The 21,680-nt window shown below is 45.1% G+C and overlaps 1 protein-coding gene across 1 annotated transcript in view; it reads right to left on the bottom strand.

The window, feature by feature from the left end:
- SASH1 (SAM and SH3 domain containing 1) overlaps positions 1 to 21,680 on the bottom strand; it is a 174,636-nt gene that overhangs the window by 85,472 nt on the left and 67,484 nt on the right. The gene's annotated exons all lie outside the window — the stretch shown is intronic.

The raw sequence follows: 21,680 nt of genomic DNA, 5'->3' as shown, positions 1-21,680 counted from the left end.
AACTATTTTCCAAACTTCCCTGCACGAGACAGCTGATTTCATTGCAGAAGAAAATATTCCAATGACAAGTACTCACAGTTAAAATAGTTCTCTGGACTCAGTTTCCCCATCATTAGGACACTGGACTGACTGCAACCCACTGGAGTCTGGCTGACTATTCCCTGACAGTGGCGTTCCCTGTCGGAAGTTCTAACGTGCTCAGATGTGTGTGCCAATGGAAGAAGAGCTGTCAGAATAAGTAAGTGTGAGAACACAAGGACTGTGGACAAGCTATCTGAATGGCTGTGTCACCAACACCCCATGTCAGAGTGCCAGTTCGAGTCCCAGCTACACTTTCTGATGCACCTCCTTGTATCTGGGAAGGCAGCAGAAGACAATCCAGGTGCCTGGGTCCCTGTCCTCCATATTGGAAACAGGATGGAAATCGTACTGGAACCCTGGCTCCTGTACCTGCCTGTCCGGGGCTTGGCTGCTGCAGTCATTTGGGAAATGAACTAGCAGATGAGATGGGTGTGTGTGTGTGTCTCTTTTGGTCATCCTGTCTTTCAAATAAACAAACCCTTCTTATTTTTTGTTTGTTTGCTTTAAAGACACCTGGTCTCACAAATAAGTCAGTTGTATGTCAGCCATAACAAACACATGGTGGCCAGCAACACTTCACGTTAGCATGTTACTTTGGTACTTTAATTAGCATTTCATTGTGTTTTAGCCACTTTCAGGAATTTGCTGCGGGTGCAATAGGATACATCATGAATTAAAGTGTGTCATTAAATAACGCTGGCAGGTAATGCTTTCCTGCAGATGGTTCATTTGAGGAATGGTTTACTGATGTTAAGCCAAAGATCTTGTACTGTGATATGTGCCATGGATATTTTTTTTTATTATAGCACGGTAATTGTTTGAAAGCGTGTCCTATTAATTATGTCCCTCAAGCAAAGAAGCTACAGTTATGATGTAGAGACATTTTTTAGAGCAATCATATTCTAAAGTAAAAGCATTACACAACATATCCTACTAAGTTTAGGAAGTAGTGATAATTGGAGACAAAATATAAAGAATAGGTCAAATTCCATCACTAGACATTCGTGAGTGTTATAAAGTAATAGGGACAAACTTTATGTCATCCAACTGTGAATACTGGGAATATTCCAGGTGCACAAATACAGTTACAGCAAATGCTGGTGGGGCCACCACTCAGTCTGAGATACGGAACACAAACAGAATTAAAGCTAGTAGATGTTTTAATTTATATACTTGGATAAAATCTCTTACGTATACAATACCAAGCAAATCTTAATAGGTACATGCTCACATATAAAGAAGTGCTTAACAGCAGTTTATTAGTGAAACAATAATTAGATGTGTTTTCAAAGCACAACACAGAATGAAAAGGTGTGGAAGAGGCAGACAGGAGTGGCAGCGAAGCATGCAGCCACACAGGATACAATTTCCACACTAAATGAAGCAATGATTGATTCAGACTTCAAAGGCTCCATGCCACCCCAGTTTTGTCCGGGCTCTGGATCAGGTGGATCCCTGCTCTGTCCCCCAACTGCACCGGGTGTCACGGAGGGAAAGGGGCAGATTCCGGAAGTCCAGCTCAATGGAGGGAGTCCTCACAGAGGTCAAGGTGAACACATCTGGCTGCCTTCAGAAAACAACCGACAGCCTCCAACATGACTCCAGGTTTGGGGTCGCCAGGCTGAGGGCGACAGTGAAGCCCATGAAAGCCATCAGAAGACTGTCACTGAGTACACGCAAATCTGTGGGACACATCATGGAAAGAAAGGGTCACTGCAAAGTTAAGATCCTCGCCTCCCTCACTAACGCGCTGTTTCAGTTATGAATGCTGCATAACCAATCATCAGATGCTAGGGGCATTGACCAAGGAGCATGGTGTGATGCTCAGAGATTCCGACAGGGGGCAGCAGGGAAGACTCGTCTGGGCTCCGTGGTGAGCGCAGCCCCAAAGACTAGAAGTGACTAGGTGGGTGGGAAAGCTTCCTCAGCTGGAACGCCCATGTGTGGGTGGCAGCGGGAGGACCGCACGAGCTGCTTGGGCTTCCGCGGAGCAGGAGATGGGTTACGACCGCATCACTGGCCATAGCACAGATCAGGAATGAAGTCAGCCTCCCACGACCCAATCGCTCAGTGAGTGGTCACAGGCACCTTGTGCAAGCGCACCACTGCGTTTGGAGGCCCAGTTGCCGCCAGCACTGGAAATGAAAGCTCACCACACTGAATCCCAAGGGGATAGATACTCTCTTAATGGCATGGGGCCTTGTGTTCATGCTAACATCCATAAGGATCATTTTGTGGCTTTTTTTTTTTTAAACAAAGCTTACTCAACTAGTACATCGGGCAATATATTTCAAACTTTACCTTTTGCTTTCAGGCTAAAATATCATTGCATTTCAGGCTATAATGATTATCTTTCCCTTGTTTCAAATTTGTTTACAGAGGGCCCAGCGCAGTAGCCTATGATTCTTGCGTGTGCCAGGATCCCACATGGGCCTCCAGTTCCTTTCCCAGCTGTTCCACTTCCCATCCAGCTCCTTGCCAGTGGCCTGGGAAAGCAACAGAAGATGGTGCAGAAATTCCTGTCTCTTGGCTTCAGATCACCTCAGCTCTGGCTGTTGTGGCCACTTTGGGAGTGAACAAACAGGTGGAAGATCTTTCTGTCTCTTCTTCTCTCTGTAAATCTCACTTTCCAATAAAAAGAAATAAATCTTTAAAAAGAAAAAACTTGCCTACAGGAAATCTCAAACACACAAAAATAAAGAGGACAGAAAAATGAACAAACACTGTTACCCAGCTCCAACTGAGTTGTGGTCTATTCTGACTCATCAATACTTCTAGCCAGGCCTGAAGACTACCCCCATTTCACTTAGAAGAAAAGCTTAGCTACCACATCATGAAATAGCACAATGTTTAGTTGTAAGGACTGGCTAGAAAGGTTTCTCACGTCTTAAATGCTGCTCAATCTTGAGCAAATGAGCAAAAGACTCAATCACCAAAAATCAGCCTGAAAGACATTCCGCAGTGTTGACCAAAACCAAAAATGGTTCACGATCTTTAGAGATCCGGGTAAATACCGTAGGGAAGTATGAAGAAACGCATTCCACATCATGCAACCAAGGAGTTCACTGGGAAATACCGAGTACTGTTTCCCAAGGGTGACTATATCAGCCTTTTCGTTGTTCAGTGCGAGCTGCCCGTTGACTTTGTACTTGATAAAGTATTTCGGCAGTACGGCCCCATGATGCAGTCAGCATGCAGCTAGCGCACCCAGAATTGCTTGGAAGAGCCACACAATGCTGGCCAAACTTGAACCCATCTGAAATGTCTCCCAACGGTTTAGGGAAGATGAGGTTTCTAAATGAAGGTCTAGGCTTGTGGCACAGAGGGCTAATCTGTCACCTCCAACGCTAGTATTACATTGAAGTTCCAATTTGAGTCTTAGCTGCTCCACTCCCTATCCAGCTTGCTGCTAATGTGCCTGGGACAGCAGTAGAAGATGGCCAAGTACTTCAAGGGCTGAGATAGCCGCATGGAAGGCCTGGATGGAGGATCCAGGGTCCTGGCTTCACCCTGGCCCAGCCACTGGCAGTTGGAAAATCTTGTCCTCTATCTCACTCGACCTAAATCTTTCAAATAAGAATAAGTCTTAACAGAGGTTTTTAAATTGATAGTTTTTTCATAATGTACATTTTTCATACCTGTTTTTATGGATTCTTCATACGCATGCATTTCAATCTTTTGAGCCAAAATAAGCATCTGTTAATCTTATTTTCTGTCGATTTTATAAAATATCCTTGCATTAGTTAGGAGGGTAGACTTCAGCTGAAATTTTCTAAAACAAAATTTTTTAAAAAGGAGATGATGAAAGTTGACCTATTAACTGAATTATTCCTCAGTAAGTCATTAAGGACAAGTATTAGTCACGACATCACAGATTCCAAGGAAGTTTCCCCAACTTAATAAAAACAGTAACAGTGAAAATGACATCAGACCATAAACATGCCAACATGCATACATGCATGTGGTCGTGTGTAGGCAGGCAATATCCTCGAGTGCATATGCTTGTCTGTCTGCAGAGGAAAGTTCTGGAAGTTCTTCACAAAAGGTTAACATCAACTGCCTACACTTTTCTTCTGCATTCCTGAGAAGCACATGTTACTGTATTACTTTCTTTGTTGTTTACTGAATATGAAAGATCGGCCCGCAATCCCGATCTCCAGGGCTGGTGCTATAGGCCCATAGCTAAATCCTTGTCTTACAAGCACAGGACACAGTATGGGCACATTTCCGGTCCTGGCTGCTCCACCTCCTATCCAGTTCCCAGGTTGTGGCCTAGGAGAGCAGCAGAAGATGACCCAAGGTGACCTTACACTGCCATGAGAGACCCAGAAGCTCCTGGCTCCTGGCTTCGGATCAGCTCAGCTTCACTCCACTGCAGCTACTTGGGGAGTGAAGCAGCAAACAGAAGATCTTTCTCTATCTCCTTATCTCTACGTATCTGTAGCTCCAATAAAAAAATAATTCCTTATTAGAAAGTAAAAAAATATACATACATATATACGTTATATATGCCTTTAAGTTATCTACAAATGTAAGACTGTAAGTATATGGGAAAATATCTAAAAGGACTCTTAACACATCAAGCTAATTTCTACAAAGACTAATATGTTCCTCAATTTTAACATAATTTTTGAGCATGTATATACTTTATAGCTTTTGAAAACATGTGTCCCAGAAATAAAATTAGATAGGTGGTCAATTTGTATTGCAACAGTTAAACCAAAATGACCCAAGAAATACTGAGACCCAATTTCTCTTAAGCCATGCTCCTTATTAAGACATTTTCTTGAGACAACAAAATCTTTAAAACAAGTGTCACAGGAAAATGGGCATGCAAGCAGTCTGTGAGCACCTGAGAGTCCTGTATTAAAATCATCTCACTTCATACTTTGGCTGAAAGAGGATTTTAAAAAACACAGCGTAAAAATGCATTGCAAGATGCTGGCACTGTTTACACCTGCAATATCAGGACACACTTAAATAACAGACCGATGGACTTAGGACTGCTTATCAAGAGCTGTACTGACGTAATAATACAGGGAGTAGCAGTTGCGGGGAGGGGAAAGGGGAAGAGGGGAAGGAATCCAAGACCTCATGGAATTGTCCCATAAAATTCAAAATTAAAAAAGAATGCAATGCTTTTTACAAACCAATTAGATTAAAAATAATAATAATAACTACTGGGGACAAACCTCACTTCCATGCCCTGTCAACTTGGACAATTTGAGGAAACAATAATTTTCCTAAATGTTTATTATTCTGAACAGAGAAGCAAAACCAAAACAAGCATTTCACACTGAAATAATGCTTGTTAAACCAAAGCCTATGTGTTCCACATGTGTGCCTCTATCTGCCTGTACTTGTATCACACACACACACACACACCCCTACCATTCCAAAAAAGGGAGGGGGGGCATAGATGGAACAAACGGAGGATTAAAAGCTCTAAACCCAATATTCTATTTTGCTTTCAGAAGCCGCAACCTATTTGCAATCCACCAGGGTCAAAAACCTACCAAGGACAGAATAAGGTCCTGGGAAACAAATCTTGCACCCATCCCATTCCAACTTTGTTTCCAGCTTCTTGCAGAAATCCACACTTGTCCCACCCACGGGCTTGCCAGGATCCCCAGCCAAATGAACTTTCCAGCTGGAAAAGCAGGATGCATAAGCCTCCCCCCATCAGGCAGGCGCCCACAGCTCCACCTGGGGCCAAGTTCTCCTCCTCCACACTCCTACAGGAAGGGGGAGGAGCCGGAAGCAAGAGGAGCCTGCCAGCTCAGCAAAGTGCAGTAGCTTTCTGATGCCCCCTTTAAAGGAAGGTGCCATGCTGTCCTGGCTGGGGGTAGTTTCTGAAAAACTTATGCCGGGGATGAGGGGTGGCTCACAGTAAACTAAGCTGCCACCTGTGTCATCTACATCTCATGAGTACCAGTTTGAGTGCTAGCTGCTCCCTGCTAATGGACCTGGGAAAGCAGTAGAAGAGGGCCCAGTACTTGGGTTCCTGCCCTTCCAGGTATGAGACTCGAATGGACTTCCAGGCTTGCTTTAGTCTGCTCCAGCCTCGAGCACGGTGGCCATCTGGGTACTGATGGAAGGTTTTCTCTCTCTCACTCACTCTGCCTTTCAAATATTCAAAGCAAAAAATTAGGGGGAAAAAAGGCTGTTTGTATGGCTTCTGTCACTTTCTATGACACTAAAAGTGTAGTATCTTCTAGTGAGAAAAATATCCTAAGGAACCCCTGCTCCTACACACAACCCCAGGTCCTTAAACTAAGCAAGTAACAGAGAGAAACCTGCAGATGAGTTTTACTTAAAGTTATGCCTGTCACCTTGTACACTGCCTGTCCTTGGCTATTATTTACTTTCCTTTTTATTACAAGTGAGTTCCAGCTATCAAATTCTAGTAGCACGGTACCGTTATGTTCACTAGAAGAGATGAAATAGCTGAACTCTTTGCACAGTCATCAGAATTCCAGCTTTGCCTCCGGGTCCTGCTGGTTGATAGGAATCCTCTCCCTTCCAGGCTAGCATAGTCTGCCCCAGGGGAGTCTGCCTTCCCAGGGTCCCACTAGATGAGCTGCCATTAACACAAGAAGCCACATAAGACCACTGTAGTGCGCATCTGGACAAGCTGAAACACCTTGCTTTGTAACCCTCACTGGTGCCTGGAAGCCAGCTCCCCTTTTGTCTGGCTTCTCTCCTGTGGTGAGTGGGGAGGGGAGCAGGACAGAAAAGCACCTGTTCATCTGCCAGGATCTGAAACTCAACCCTGCTTTAGGAAACCTCTTGCTGCCTTTACACCAGCTACCAGGAGGCACTGCCTCTCTTTCCATCCCACTCCTGCATTCATCTAATCCAAATCCTTGGCGCTCCTTTGCCTGCCAGGTGCCGGGAACACACCCCCAGGTTACAGGTACTGACTGGAGCACCAGGAGGCTGCCACAGTGACTGCATACCTCAGTTTCGCTTAGTTTCTCCAATAATAAGAACGGCAAATGGAAGGTTTGATTATATGCTATGTTCCTTTTTGACTCTAAGACATAATGAAGTTGCAGCCTGTCCATCCCATCACTACTGTCACACCCATCTGCTGGAAACAGACATGCCACCCTTTCTATTCAAGGTGTGGCTTGTGTGCCGATCAGCACACCCTGGGAGTCTCTTATAGATGTAGCCTTGAACTCCACCCAGACCTTTGGAATCAAGTCCTGTATTTCGCCCAAGTGCTCTGTTGCCCTCCTTCCTCTACATGTGACTGACAAGCATTGCCCTGTTTCTCCCCATCTCTGCTTTCATCTACTCATTCCCGAAGCCTAAAAATATATTTTTCAGCAAATACCTTGGGCTAAGCACTCTTCTAATCAATAAGGCTAACACAATGAAAGAACAGCCCATGCCCACATCAGACTTCCATTCTAGGGGCTCCTGTGGTCTGTCACTCATGGAAATTATTTGCATGCCACATCTATATGTCAGGTGCAATATTCCTTTAGTTCTGCCACGAGGTGGTGGCCCCTGGGTAATTCTGCTTAGCTCTGAATGCCACCTTTGCCAGGAATCATGGAACTCAGAACACACTGATGAGCTAGGCGTGTGGAAGAGGTGTCAGATGAGGGGCATCAGCTAGCAGAAGAGGGAATGTTTACCCAGGGAGAGGAAGGAACACACAGACATGTAATGGCTTCCAGGGAAAAGAGAGCAGAGGGCTGCCCAGTCCACTGTCCCTGAGGCTGTGGTGGTCACCAAGGAGGAGAGCTCGGTGGCGACAGGGAGACTCAGGTGGAAAACAAGTCTTGCATACGTAGGGGAGCCAGTGCTGTGGTGGTGTGGAAGCAAGCCCCCGCAACACTGCCACCACATCTTTCGAGAGCTGGTCTGAGTCCTGGCCGCTCTGCTTCCGATCTGGCGTCCTGCTAATGCATCTGGGAAGGCAGCAGCAGATGGACCAAGCACTGACAACTGTGATGCAGTGCTGGGCTCCGAGGGCTGCCCCAGCCACTGGTCATTGCAGCCACATGGGGAGTGAAACAGCAAATGGAAGATCTTTGTCCCTCTCTATGGCTCTGCCATTGGGAAAAAAAAAAATTAATGAGGATAAAATAAAATCAGAATATTGTTGGGAATAGTAAATGAATGTTGAGTCAGTATAAAAAAAAGATCACATTACATGCTTGAAGCACATCAGCTAACCTAGCCACAGGTGTATAAGGATGGCATCTTAAAGTTCTTATTGGTTATTCCTAACAAGATAGTTTACTCACACAACTAAGTGGTAAAACTTCTTGCAATCACTTAAACCCAGCAACTCCCATTTCAAGCACCCAACAGCATTTATTTGATTAACTCTTGATGAAACTTCTTATGAAAATGTAACTGCAAAATTCCAACAGAAGTGCGGCCTTGTGCGTGCAGGACTCATCCTGAAGCTAGCCTGGCCACAGTGGGGAAGAGAATCGTTGTATCCCATAACCCATTTCACCATGCTTGACACTTGACCCAAAGCTTCCCCAGAGCTCCAAGCCCACTAACCTTACTCTCTAGCCTAGCCAGCTTTGCAACAGGCTGCTGAGGCGTGTGGAATTCCCTGTGCTCGCTGCACTCACACATACACTCTGAGACCCCTGCCACAATGGTTCTAAAACTTGCAGCATTGTAATCCTGGGGGGTGCTTGTTACAGATTCCTGAGGGGCTCTACATTTGCACTGTCACCCCAGGGTGCTGCATGTAGCTGAAGTGGCTGTCAGAGGAACCACGCTGTGCAAGTGCCATCCCTTGTCTGGGGTTTGTACTGCTGCAGGCTAGACAGCTGGCTTAGGAGCCAGCCCTGACTGACTCTGGCTTGGTCTGCAGTGCTTAGACTCATGAAAGGAAAGTTAAAAGGAAAGAGGGGGGTGGGGGCTCAACAGCATTTCAGAGAAAAAGAGCAAATAAAGCCAGGCATCCAGGAACACAATGATTGGAAACATGTAGGAATCATGTCAATGGAAGGTTTGAGCTTGACACTGCCTGAGATGGGTTACTAGGGTTCAAACGTGATTTGCCTGCCCCAACCCCAAATCTTGTATTGAAAGCTCTGTGTTGCAGTATTAAGAAGTGGAACTTCTGGGGCTGGTGTTATGGCACAGCCAGTAAAGCTGTCACCTGTGGCTCCAGCATCCCAAATAGGGCCGGTTTGCATCCTGGCTGCTTTACTCCTGATTCCGCTCCCAGCTAATGCGCTGGGAATACCTCCCAAGTGCTTGGCTTGTGCGACCCCACTGGGAGCCCCAGATGAAGCTTCTGGCTTCTGGCTTCAGTCTGGCCCAGCCCTGGCTGATACTACAGCAGGGGAGTGAACCAGCATGTAAAAGATCTCTCTCTCTCTTCCTCTTTCTCCGTAATTCTGAAGGAAGGAAGGGAGAGAGGAAGGGAGGGAGGGAGGGAGGGAGGAAGGGAGGATGGAGAGAGGGAGGGAAGAAAGGAGAAAGGAAGAGGAACCTTTAAGAGTTGGAATCTGACTCTTAAGAGCTCACTCTCAGAAGGTATTAATGCCAATCCTGACAGTGAGTAAGCTCCCAAAAGAACAGATTGTTAAAGGGCCTGGCACAGTAGCCTAGTGGCTAAAGTCCTCGCTTTGTACATGACAGGATCCCATACATGGACACTGTTTCTGGTCCAAGTGGCCCTGCTTCTCATCCAGCTCCCTGCTTGTGGCCTGAGAAAGCAGCTGAGGATGCCCTATAGCCTTGGGATGCTGCGCCCAATGGGAGACCTAGAGGGGGCTCCTGGCTCCCAGTTCCTGGTTTTGGATCAGCTCAGCACTGGCCATTGTGGCCACTTGAGGAGTGAATCAGCAGACAGAAGATCTTCTCTGTCTAGCCTCCTCTCTATATATCTGCCTTTTCAATAAAAATTAATAAATCATTTTAAAAAAAGTTGTTAAAGAATATAATGATCAAGGTCCCTGGCTTCCTGCCCTCTTATGCAATTGCTGCCTCACAGGAGCATCTGCTAAGGTGCCATCCACCATGATGTGACACAGCCAGGGGGTTCTTCAACAGAGGCCGAAGAGCTGGAGTCACACCTCATCTCTACTGAATATCTCGAGCTAGGTTAACCTCTCTTGCTTACGCATTACCTGGAGCAGGGATAAGCAGCTGAACACAGGACTTGATCTGAAATGGGGAAGGCCTCTGACGCCTGTTGAGTCTACTAGTTGGCTGGTATGCAATTGCTGAAAATTATCTAAGGCCTCGCAGTATTATTTACATTTTAGACTCTATGAGAAAATAAATGATGACTCCTCACACTCAGGCTTTCATCGATTCCACCTCTATTTGTTAAGTGTCCACTTCATGCTCAGTATAAAGAATAACCACTGACTGGGAGAAGTTCATGGTCAAGATAGAATATAAAACAGCTTCCATGTTATTACAGAAGCAACATTTGAACTGATTAGTATGCAGATTGGGTGTCTTGAGTATGGCTTTGACACAATTATGAATCCTGATCAAACCGGGGGAGCCAAATTTTAATGACTCCTCTGCTAGATTAGTTGATGCCTTGTCCTGATGAAGTGTCATTATTATTATTGTCTTTGTGGCTGTCAAATCAAATGGTGCTCCATGACCTTCAAACACCCCTTTTTCCTGTTCTTTCTTTGAATCGTGTTTTCCAAACAGGTTTTACAACTACATACCCATCTTTAAGAAGCTTCAGAATCAACAGCAATTTAGTACATTCTAGAATCATCAGCCACGAACTTACTTTTAAACTAAACGAACTTTTGAATTAGCAGGGCTGCCAAATGATATCAAACATTAAACAGGCGCACTCACACACAGAGCTGTCATTTGTAAAAGAGGAAAATAAAACTCGGAATCTCATGAAATTGAGACAAATGCCAAACTTTAGCCCAGAGCAAATCTTTTAGTGCTCTATATTGTAAACACTTGCAAAATCAGCTTTATAATGGAAACGCAGGCTCACATGGCCCCAGTGTAATATACATAAATGATATGTTTCTGCTCTGGTATAGTGATTTTCCTCCTTTCTGAGCATTAATCTTTGAATGACTTACTCTATAAATTATTGAACTTAGTTCAAGAGCAAATGAAATTTAAAATACCCATTTATTGAATGGCACAAGTGCCATGTTGAAATTGCTGTGATTTATCTGTTTCTCTAACGGTTACTATAGCAAACTTGCTGCATTGCTCAAATGACTACCTGGATGCATAGTTCACTCTGCTCCAAGCATCCATCTATCCTGCTGTTGACAACAGCAGCTCTGTTCTCAGGCTCTCCTACAGGAGATCTCAGGACCCCCAACCCAGAGTCCCAGCATTTTGTTTCTGTAGTTCTGAAGTGGCACACTGGGGGAAAGGCAGATAGCACTCATAAATTGGCTTCCGAAAAGTCAATTAAATGTCCCTGCCCTGTGGATTGCTACAATAGGGGAAGGGGCACAGTAGAGTGTCACCGAAGTAACACAGTTCCCATGCCCACTTGCACCCTGCAGGATGCTGGCACTGAAGGCAACCCCAGCAACCAAAATAATGTATGTCAGAGTTACAGAAAGAGAGGGAGAGACCAAGAGCTAGAACAGCTTCATGCTCTAGCTCACTCCTCAGATGAATGAGGTAGCCAGGGCTGGTCACACTGAAGCTGGGAACCACTAGCTTCATCTGGGTCTTCCACAGGCATAGCAGAAGACCAAGCATGTGGGTCATCCTTCACTGATTTCCCCAGGTGCTTAGCATGGAAGCAGATCAGAAGTGAACAGCCAAGATTCAAACTGGCACACATACAGGCTGCCAGCACTGCAGGTAGAAGTTTTACCAGCTACGCCACAGCACTGGCCTGGGGGTACTATTATCACACCAGAGAGAGCTTCTCATTTAAAAACCAACTTCCCCACATCAGGTGGGAAGGCATTTTCACTTTGGGAAGAAAATGCCTATTCTCCACCTAGGGAAAAAAAAATCTATCTTATATATGATAATGGACTAAATGGCTCAATATATAAAGAATGCCAATAAGTTTTAAGTCGATGAATTTTAACCAAAAAGTGGATAAGAGATGACCTGAGGAGATGAATCAGGAAATAAAGATTACACATAATCAAGTGCAATTTTTAAAACATGATGATACTACTTTTCATCACACAGGTTTTTTCCTTTCCTGATCATATTCTAAACCAGGATTATGAAAAGTGAGGGAGGCAGGTGCCAGCATGGTGGAGTACTGGGTTAAGCCCCTGCCTGTGACATTGGCACCCCATATGAGAACCAGTTTGATTCCTGTTTGCTCCACTTCCAATCCAACTCCGACTCCCTCACTGTGGGGTTCCTGGGAAGGCAATGGATGCTGGCCCAAGCGCCTGAGCCTGCGTGTTCCTGTGAGAAGCTGAGACAGCGTTGCAGACTGCTGGCCTCAGCCTGGGCCAGCCCTGGCACTGCAGCCATTTGCAGTTAAGATGATAGAATGCAATATTCCCAGGAGGTAATTTAACAGTGTTTCAAGATTTAAATATTCCTCCTTTTCAACCTGGTATGTTTGTATTGACTGAATCAACCCAACCTCAGATTATAAATTATTAAGATGAACATGTATATTTAAAGCCATTCATGATCATTTTTATAATGATCAAAGAATTAGAAATGACTTAAGCAATGCAAACTGGGACACATAAATTCTAGTGCATACCCAAAACAAAAAGGAGTACAACCATGGAATATAATGATGTTGAAGAATAGTTACAGGGGAAAGTGTTGCTTACAGAAGGTCTAGCACTGGCTTGAGCTCAGTGCTGAACATACAGCAACACTGATGTACCTGACACAGACCTGTATCACTCACTTAATTAGGGTGTTGGCATCTGTTGAATGAATAAATACATCAGACAGAATCCCATGGTTTTGTCTGAGTTCCAAGTGTGGGTAGGTGGTCTTAACTGTAACTGTTACGATCTTCTTTAGGTTTTCCTGGATGTTATTTTTCTATAATGCATATATAATATTTTTATAATTTAAAACTATTTCTAACTAAAATGTATTTTTCCTAATGCTATTTCTTCCAGAGATGCTGAGTTAGATTAGTTTTAAAATTTACCTGCTAGAGGGACCAGTGCGGTGGCGCAGTGGTTAAGGTCCTCGCCTTGCACGCCCGGGATCCCATATGGGCGCTGGTTCTAATCCCGGCAGCCCCGCTTCCCATCCAGCTCCCTGCCTGTGGCCTGAGAAAGCAGTCGAGGACGGCCCAAAGCTTTGGGACCCTGCACCCATGTGGGAGAACTGGAAGAGGCTCCTGGCTTTGGATTGGCTCAGCTCCAGCCGTTGCACTCACTTGGGGAGTGAATCATCGGACGGAAGATCTTCCTCTCTGTCTCTCCTCTCTGTATACCCGGCTTTCCAACAAAAATAAAATAAATCTTAAAAAAAAAATTACCCCGTGGCCTAATGGCTAAAGTTCTCACCTTGAACACACCAGGATCCCAAATGGGCACTGGTTCTAGTCCCGGCAGCCTTGTTTCCAATCCAGCTCCCAGCTTGTGGCCTGGGAAAGCAATCAGGGATGGCCCAAAGCCTTGGGACCCTGCACCCATGTGGGAGACACAAAAGAGGACCTGGGTTCCTGGTTTCGAATTGCCGCAGCACCGTCTGTTGTGGTCACTTGGGGAGTGAATCATCACAGAGAAAATATTTCTCACTGTCTCTCCTCTTCCTTGTATATATCTGACTTTGCAATAAAAATAAATACATCTTTAAAACAGAAATTTGCCTGCTAGAAAGCTTCCCAACCAATAACAGGACAGAGAAGATCCATGACATAAAAGATCTATATGAATTTTTAGTTTCATAAGTTGAATCATTTCTTTTCTGCAAACACGTCTTGGTAAGAGCATTTGTCACATGAAGACACATTAGTCAACACACGCAGTGGCACTCAGACATACGCCATACGATCTTATATTCTCAATTGTATCATACTATGAAAGGTTTAGAAACATCAATACTTCAACATTTCCATGCATAATGTTTTCATTACTTTCTCCTTTTTATTAAACAGAGTTGGAGAATTTTCCTTTCCTGTAGTTGAAAGGTGTTAAGATGCTGAAGTATTTCCTTATTGTTTCAACTGATCTTGATCAATTAAATACTAGAGCATTGTTACAAAAGTTATTTCAAAGGATATTACGCACAGCGCATGCACAGAAGGTCTGTGCACCAACAGCAGGTCCACGTTCCCAGGGAAGACAGCGTGTTTTCTCAGAAACAGCACATAAACACGAGCGTCAGAAGCGTACAAACAGGAAGCACATTAGGACCTGAACTCTGAGGGCAGAACACAGACGGACGAGTCTCTGCTCGCATCAGCAGAAGTAGAGATAAAGGCAGCGAATTTAAACCCAAGCACACAGGGTAACAGGGCCGTGCTCCCCAAATACATGTCCACTGAGACAGATGGAAATGAACCCAGACAGATTTGCCATCTGGAGAATCAAGGCTATAAAGTCGTCACAGGACACCTGCTACTAAGAAAATTCTACCTGCACAGCAATATGGTACCACTTCAAAGTCACAAATAATTCCCTACTGAGACCCACATCAATATATGCATACTCTAAGCACTGGTGCGTGGGCCTGACACGATAGCTTGGTGGCTAAAAGTCCTCTCCTTGAACACGCCGGGATCTTAAATGGGTGCTGGCTCTAATCCCAGCTGCTCCACTTCCCATCCAGCTCCCTGCTTGCGGCCTGGGAAAGCAGTCAAGGACGGCCCAAAGCCTCGGGACCCTGCATCCACATGCGAGACCCAGAAGAGGCTCCTGGCTCCAGACTGGCTCAGCTCCAGCCGTTGTGGTCACTGGGGGAGTGACCCATCAGATGGAAGGTCTTCCTCTCTGTCTCTCCTCCTCTCTGTATATCTGTCCTTCCATTGCAAATAAATAAATCTTTTCTTTAAAAAAAAAAGGCATTGACATTTGACTTTTTCATTCATTCTTTAAAATTCAGCACAGAGAAGCCACTTGGAGTGCTTACCTTCGCCACAGAATCCCAAGCTTCAATGAGAAACCAATAGCAACCTACTAAACGTTACACTCTGCACATTTCCAAAGTTGCTATAAAAGGTCTCTTTGAATATTCCAAATTTTAATCACCAGACCAATGGCTTTGATGACTCATGTGAATCTGCCAATTACATCACAGAGAAATGTTCGTCGGGAACGGAGAAGCAGCTCCAATTTTTCGCCACAAATGATTCAGAGAGCAGTAAGTAGAACCCTCAAATTTCATCAAAAATGTCATAAAACAAGAAGTGAAGAATGCGCCCCTTGGGTGTGGCTAAGAGATGGGAAGGGGATAATTACCAGACAAGACGCAATGTAGCGGGGAGGACTGACTGGACTGAAAATGACAGGGCTTTCAAAGACCTATGTCTGAAGGGTGGTACACGTTTTTGACAAAACTTGCAAGAAAGTGTAGACATGCCGGCTTCATCATGGGAGTTTCCTGATCCCCCAGGACTGGTTCCTCCTCCAGGACAGTTCCAGGACTGTCCCCAGCACTGCACTGTTTCAACCACTGGAACACCCTGGAGCGGTTCCAAGACATAGCCACCTGCCTGGTACAACTGAAGTATCTCCCAAGTGTTGGTTAAACAAACAAGAAGCAATGGAGTGTTGGATGTTGGAAACACAGACCTCATAGCATATTAAACCTGTTGCCTTCTGCACAGTGGGGAGTCAATACACATCTAGAAACAGAATTTGAATGCCTATTGTGTTTTTAATCCTTGGGTGTTCTGTTGCATAATTTGATCCACAAAGCATGAAAAAGGCGGTATGCCGAACAGGAAAGTAAAACAATGGCAGAAACACGTTCAAGCCGCACAGAAGGCATGAGAGGCTCTCTGTATATCTTCTCCCACATGTGTCAAGGATTTTGTTAGGGATCACACACAAACACAGCCATTTGTCCTTGCTTATCCTGAAGAAGCAACCAGCGCAAAAGCTGACTGTAGTAATTTTGAAATAGATAAAACTAATTATTCTTTTGAAAACCTACTCTTAATTGCATTCAAATGGTACACATGTAAAAAACGTACCTGATGAAATGAGTTATCTTCATCAAGGTGTTATCAAATAATTATAGAATCAGCAGTAGAAAACTCCCTGAGAGCTGCCTAGTCTACCCACCTTGTAAAAACCAAATACGTACAGAGTGCCCAACAAAATCACCCAACCCCTTCTCAGCTCACCTCCCACGTCCTCAGCAGCTGGCAAGATCTGTTGATGCGTTGAGTCCATAACCCATGGCCAGCCCTGGCACTTTGGCAGAACGTGTTGTTGCAGTACAGCGGCACTGCTTCACACTCATCACTGTCAACACTTACCAAGTTTATGTACACAAGTTCCTGTGGGTTTCTAAAATTTTATCTCAAAAATCATACAGGACCCAGCACAAGGAGCCTAGTGGCTAAAGTGCTCACCTTGCGCACACCAGGATCCCATATGAGCACCAGTTCATATCCCAGGTGCTCCACTTCCCATTCAATTCCCTGCTTGTGTCCTGGGAAAGCAGTTGGGGATGGCCCAAAACCTCACGGCCCTGCGCCCGTGTGGGAGACCCAGAAGCAGCTCCTGGCCCCCGGCTTCAAATAGGCTCAGCTCTGGGCATTACACTCATTTGGGAAGTGAACCTGCAGATGGAAGATCTCTCTGTCTTTAGATCATTGTGTTTTGACCGATTCCAGGGCTATGCACTCTTAGGTGTCAGGCTATGTCCACTCACTTTCGCTAAGCGCTCCAGTGCTGATAACCAGCCTTTTTTCACTTCCACCGACCCTGTCTCCTTGCCCTGCTTTCTAGCTTGTACTCCAGTGGTCTATCCCTTTAAGGACTTTAACAACTACGAAATAGCCCTCATCTACCAGGACTAAGGTTCTGCTCTACCCACCTGCTGGGTGGGTCTATTCCCCCTGTTTACAGACCAATAACAGACAGTCATCCAAACAAAGGATGCTCTATACTTCCAAGAGCCACCTTTACCCCAGCGTCCTATTGTAAGGACCTCCAGCATCTGGGGCTCGCCACTAGGGGAGACTGAGCCCCTCTAACAAATTCCTAGACGAAGTGTTCCCTAGTGGGTGGGTACATATCCAAGTCATGCTCTTTCTTTCAGGGTTCAGATCACTACCAATAATTCTCCTTGTCTAGAAAAAAAAACGGACAATTGCTAATAAGGCTAATGCACTTGATAGTGAATGCCTGGTTTCCCAGAAAGGATCCAAGGTTATGTCTCAATTGCAGTCCAATGAAGGTGTGTTCTCTCTCGAGGCAGTACAACCCAAGCCACAAAGCCACTGTTCTAAATTGGCAGTACAGCGGCTTGCTCCTCCTCCAAGGCATTCAAGGCCAGCCACCTGTTGGATACTGTGCGGCTAATGAGGTAACACTTGTGAAGGGTTTGTTGACATGCAGCACACATGTCGCTGGAGATCTCACACATGGCGCTCCACAGGACAAGACGCAAGGGCTATTTTTAAACCTATCCAGCAGTCGAGCAAGATTTCAAACTGCTTTCTTTGGCAGACCACTGTAAAACCACAGTGCTTCCATTAGGAATCCCTCAGAAAGGTCATAAAACTGGTAGGGATTATGGAATAGGATGCAAAGGAAACTGAAAAAATAAAAATAAAAAATGTTAAATACAATCGACTCCACGTTTTCAAAGAAACCACAGAATTTGCTTTGTTTCATCTACTCTTTTAAAATCAAGCAACTCAAGGGGGCAAAAGTGGGAACAAATTCCTTCCTATCCACCCAGATATCACATCTATGCATATGGGTCACAGCACTGGCAGGCCATCCCAGTGCACAGTGAAAATGCTTCCGGGGCACTCTTTAACCCATACAGACAGGCTGGCTTCTCCAGCCAAACCAGACAGGGCAGGTAGAGCAGGTAAGCCAGGAGCCATGACGAATGTTGGGACCTTCTTCCCCTCCCCCAGACAACAATTACACAAAGCTCTTCTGGCTTTAGGAAAAATAAAAGGGTTATTTTTAATTAATGAGGACAACTCCCTTATTCCCTCTTTAAAAGAGCTTCCTTTTGCCCAAGGGAATCCCACGAATGAGTGGGAAAGTTTAATAATGGACTGCCTTTGGCTAGGACGTTGGAGGGCAGGTCCCCCAGAGAGATGAATTCCAGCCTCAATGGAGTCAGAGGCCTACGCTCTGCTTCTGGGCTTCTCCATGTCACACCATCAGGACGTGCTGCGGCCAACGCATCCTGCTGGCTCTCGGGCGCCCGTCGGCGTGGAGCTTCTTCAAATCTGCCCCAACAAGAGCAGGCATGTTCTCGAGCCCATGCGGAGTTATCTGTCCAGTTCTTAGGCTCTCAGACACTGCTGATCATTCCGGCTTGCTTAGTCAAACCAAGAAGAGATCCTGTTTAGACTGAAATGGTTCCCATTTCAAAGAAGAAAAAAAAAAAATCCTGTAGCTCATTTCCTAGGAAATGCAATACCTTTCTTCAAGTACTTTCTTCATCAAAACTGTCTTTACCACAGGCGTGTGACATTCCGTGAGCACTTCAAGGAGACGCCCAGATGGAAGTATTCAAAAAGGGCATCCATCCCTCGTGCTCACTATCTGCTAGGAGAGAAGCAAAGAACGAATGCCTGGAAAAACACTACCCAGACCCCTTGCTCATGATCAGAACTGCCTGTGTATGCAGTGACCACGGACCGATACCAGCACACAAACTGTGCAGCTGCCACACACACACACACACACACACACACACACCATTAACACATGAATGTCTTCTACCAAATTAAAAGTATTCAATACAAAAGTTCTGAATTCATTTGCTGGTAGAAGCCTTCCTCCTTTGTCCTCAAAACTGTGCTCTCTGTGAAGTCCAAAGTCTTGTCTCTGGTTGGTAAAGCACAGCCAGGCACAGTGGTTAGTGCTTCAGGAATAAGGCCTTCTGGGGGAGGGGGCAGTGTTGTGGCTTAGAATGTTAAGGTACCATCTGCAAAGCCAGCAGCCCACACAGGTGGTCGCTGGGACCCTGATTATGCACCTGGAAAAGCAGGTGAAGATGGTTCAGGCTCTTGCACACCTACACACATGTGGGAGATCTGGATGAAGCTCCTGGCTCCTGGTTTCAGCCTAGCACAGTTCTGGTTATTTTGGTCATTTGGGGAGTGAACCAGTATATGGAAAATCGCAATGTTTCTCCTTCTCTCTAACACTCTGCTTTTCAAGTGAATAAATATATCTTTTTAAAAGAAAAAGAAGAAGAAATTGACTGTCTGGCAAAATGGATGTCCTCTTTCTGGACTTGGGAGATTAGAAACTCAATGAGAGCATACAATTGGCCCACTTTCTTCACTGCCACAGCCCCAGGACCTGGACTAGTATAAGGTGTACAGTGTCCGGTACTCAATAAATATGAATTGTGGAAACTTGAAAAACTGTCAGAGGCGGACAATTAGGTTTGTCTCCTTTTTTACAAAAAGAACACATGAGGCTCACAGAGTAAGTCACTTGCTCACTTAGACACAACCAGTTAAGTCAAGGGCCCCCGAGCCTCACTCTGCTCCTCCACCTGTAAGTCTCCTCCCTCAGTAGCCTCCCGAAGCCGCATGCGCCCAACCAGGAGTCCACAGGAGCATTCGCGAAGAAGTCTTCTCGAAACTCCCCCCATTTGCTTCCTGGCTGTGACTCATGAAGCAATGTTGAGCAGGCCTGGGTTCACCCATGCAATTACTTGGATGCTGCTTCTCTGTCCTTACGTTATACTCTCCATTGTAGTAAACACGATGCTGATAAAGGCAGAGAAGAAGTCCTGTGAACCCTGACACCATGGCCCCAGCCACCGGAAAGGCACTACCACCACGCCTCCACCTGCCACTGAGCACTCGTCGAGCTGGGGACAAAGAGCGCCATCATGATGGAGCCGCCTCCATGATGTAGCATCATTCTCGCCTCAGCTCATCTGTAACCTCCAGTCCCATGGCCGACGATGTCTGACGAACTGCACGCAGGAACAGAATGAGCTCCCGATTTTCCACACACCCAGGGACCTCCTGTTCCTCACCTGGTTAACGGTCACATGAACATCCCCAGAATTCTCTCGTCCCTCTCCATTCCACGAATCAAGTTCTCAAGCCCTTGAAGGAGATGTTCCTTCTGTCCCATTTCCACTCTTACCTCTGGGGTCTGAGACCCACTCAGGGTGTCAGCAGCGGCCAGCGAGCCCCTCCCAACACCCGACGGACCTCTGGCCATGTCGTATATCCTTTAGGTCATTCTCTTCATCGGAAACTTCCCCTCTTACCCAGAATAGTGCCAAATTCTTAAATAACAGGAAGAGGCTTCCACAATATGGATGCAACTCACTCTCCAAGTTACTTTTCTCATTAACCTATCCAAAACCAAACTCCCTTGAGCTTAAATCCCAAATTTAAGTCAGGTACTAAGAGAGCTGAGATAGCTAAAGGGATGATAAAGAGCTGTATACTGGGTAAAAAACCAACAAGCACACCAGGTTCAGTGTCCAAAATGGTAACTAGTTCCAGGCACAGTCTCATCATCAAAGCGTCAGTGATATTCTGATATAGTGGTTACTTTCTTTTAAAGCAACTTTGATTTGTCAACGGAAGATGCTTTAGGTGCAGTAGTAGAGCCCTAGCACCAGCAACCACGCCAACACCTGCTGGGACCACCAGGACACAGAGAGATAGAAACCAAAATTTACAGGAAAAGCAAAACCGGATACTGAATTATTTCTTACATCTAGCCAAATTTTAGGACCAAGTGACTTGAAATATTCAAAATATTTAGCCAATATAATTTTTTTTTGCAAAATAATGATGTAAGCATCTTAATCATCATGAAATATAATGGTTACACCTGAAGAAAAAGTTTACCTCATGCTGTATGTAAAAAAAAAATCAACATTTAGTCTGGCCTCAGGCAATAAAAGGGCTCTGTAACTACATGGATTGTATGCAAATAGGGATTAAACATTAAAAAAATAGATGAAAAAAATCTATCAAGAATGAATCCAGCATAAATATTTCCACAAATATTTCTATTATGGTCTTTGGGAACAAATTTTCAAGCAACTCTGAACTGAAAGGGGGATTGCATGTTTCATATTAATTTCATCAAGTTTTTCAACGAAAATTGCTAACAGCCACAGAACGTTACTTCTTGTCCACGTAGCCCTTCAGCCAGCGAGGACTCCACAGGCACTGACTGGCTGTAACTGCCTGGTGCTGAATTCCACAAATCCTGTCCCCTCCCTATTTCGTGTGTGTTCCTTTAGTGGGACACTTTTCTACACTGCATTTTTCTTGGCTCCTCAAGAGGCCTTACTCAATACATAGTGACTGAGTAACAGGATTACATATTTAACTAGAATTCTTAAAGTGTTTTAAATAAAGCCAGCCGTGGAAGGCAATTTCTGAGTTGCAGATGCACAGCAAAGCTTTCACGTCACAGCCCTTTGTGGCTCATGCGCACACTCGGGTTAGTTTATAATGGTTTCTATTATTCATTCACCTTAACACAACATCTTTCTCTAACATAACAAGT

The sequence above is a fragment of the Ochotona curzoniae genome, unplaced genomic scaffold, assembly GCF_017591425.1.
Source record: "Ochotona curzoniae isolate NIBS_2020 unplaced genomic scaffold, NIBS_Ocur_1.0 scaffold_3890, whole genome shotgun sequence".
NCBI lineage: Eukaryota > Metazoa > Chordata > Mammalia > Lagomorpha > Ochotonidae > Ochotona > Ochotona curzoniae.
The sequence above is the reverse complement of the archived record's forward strand: the minus strand, read 5'-3'. Positions and strand labels throughout refer to the sequence as shown.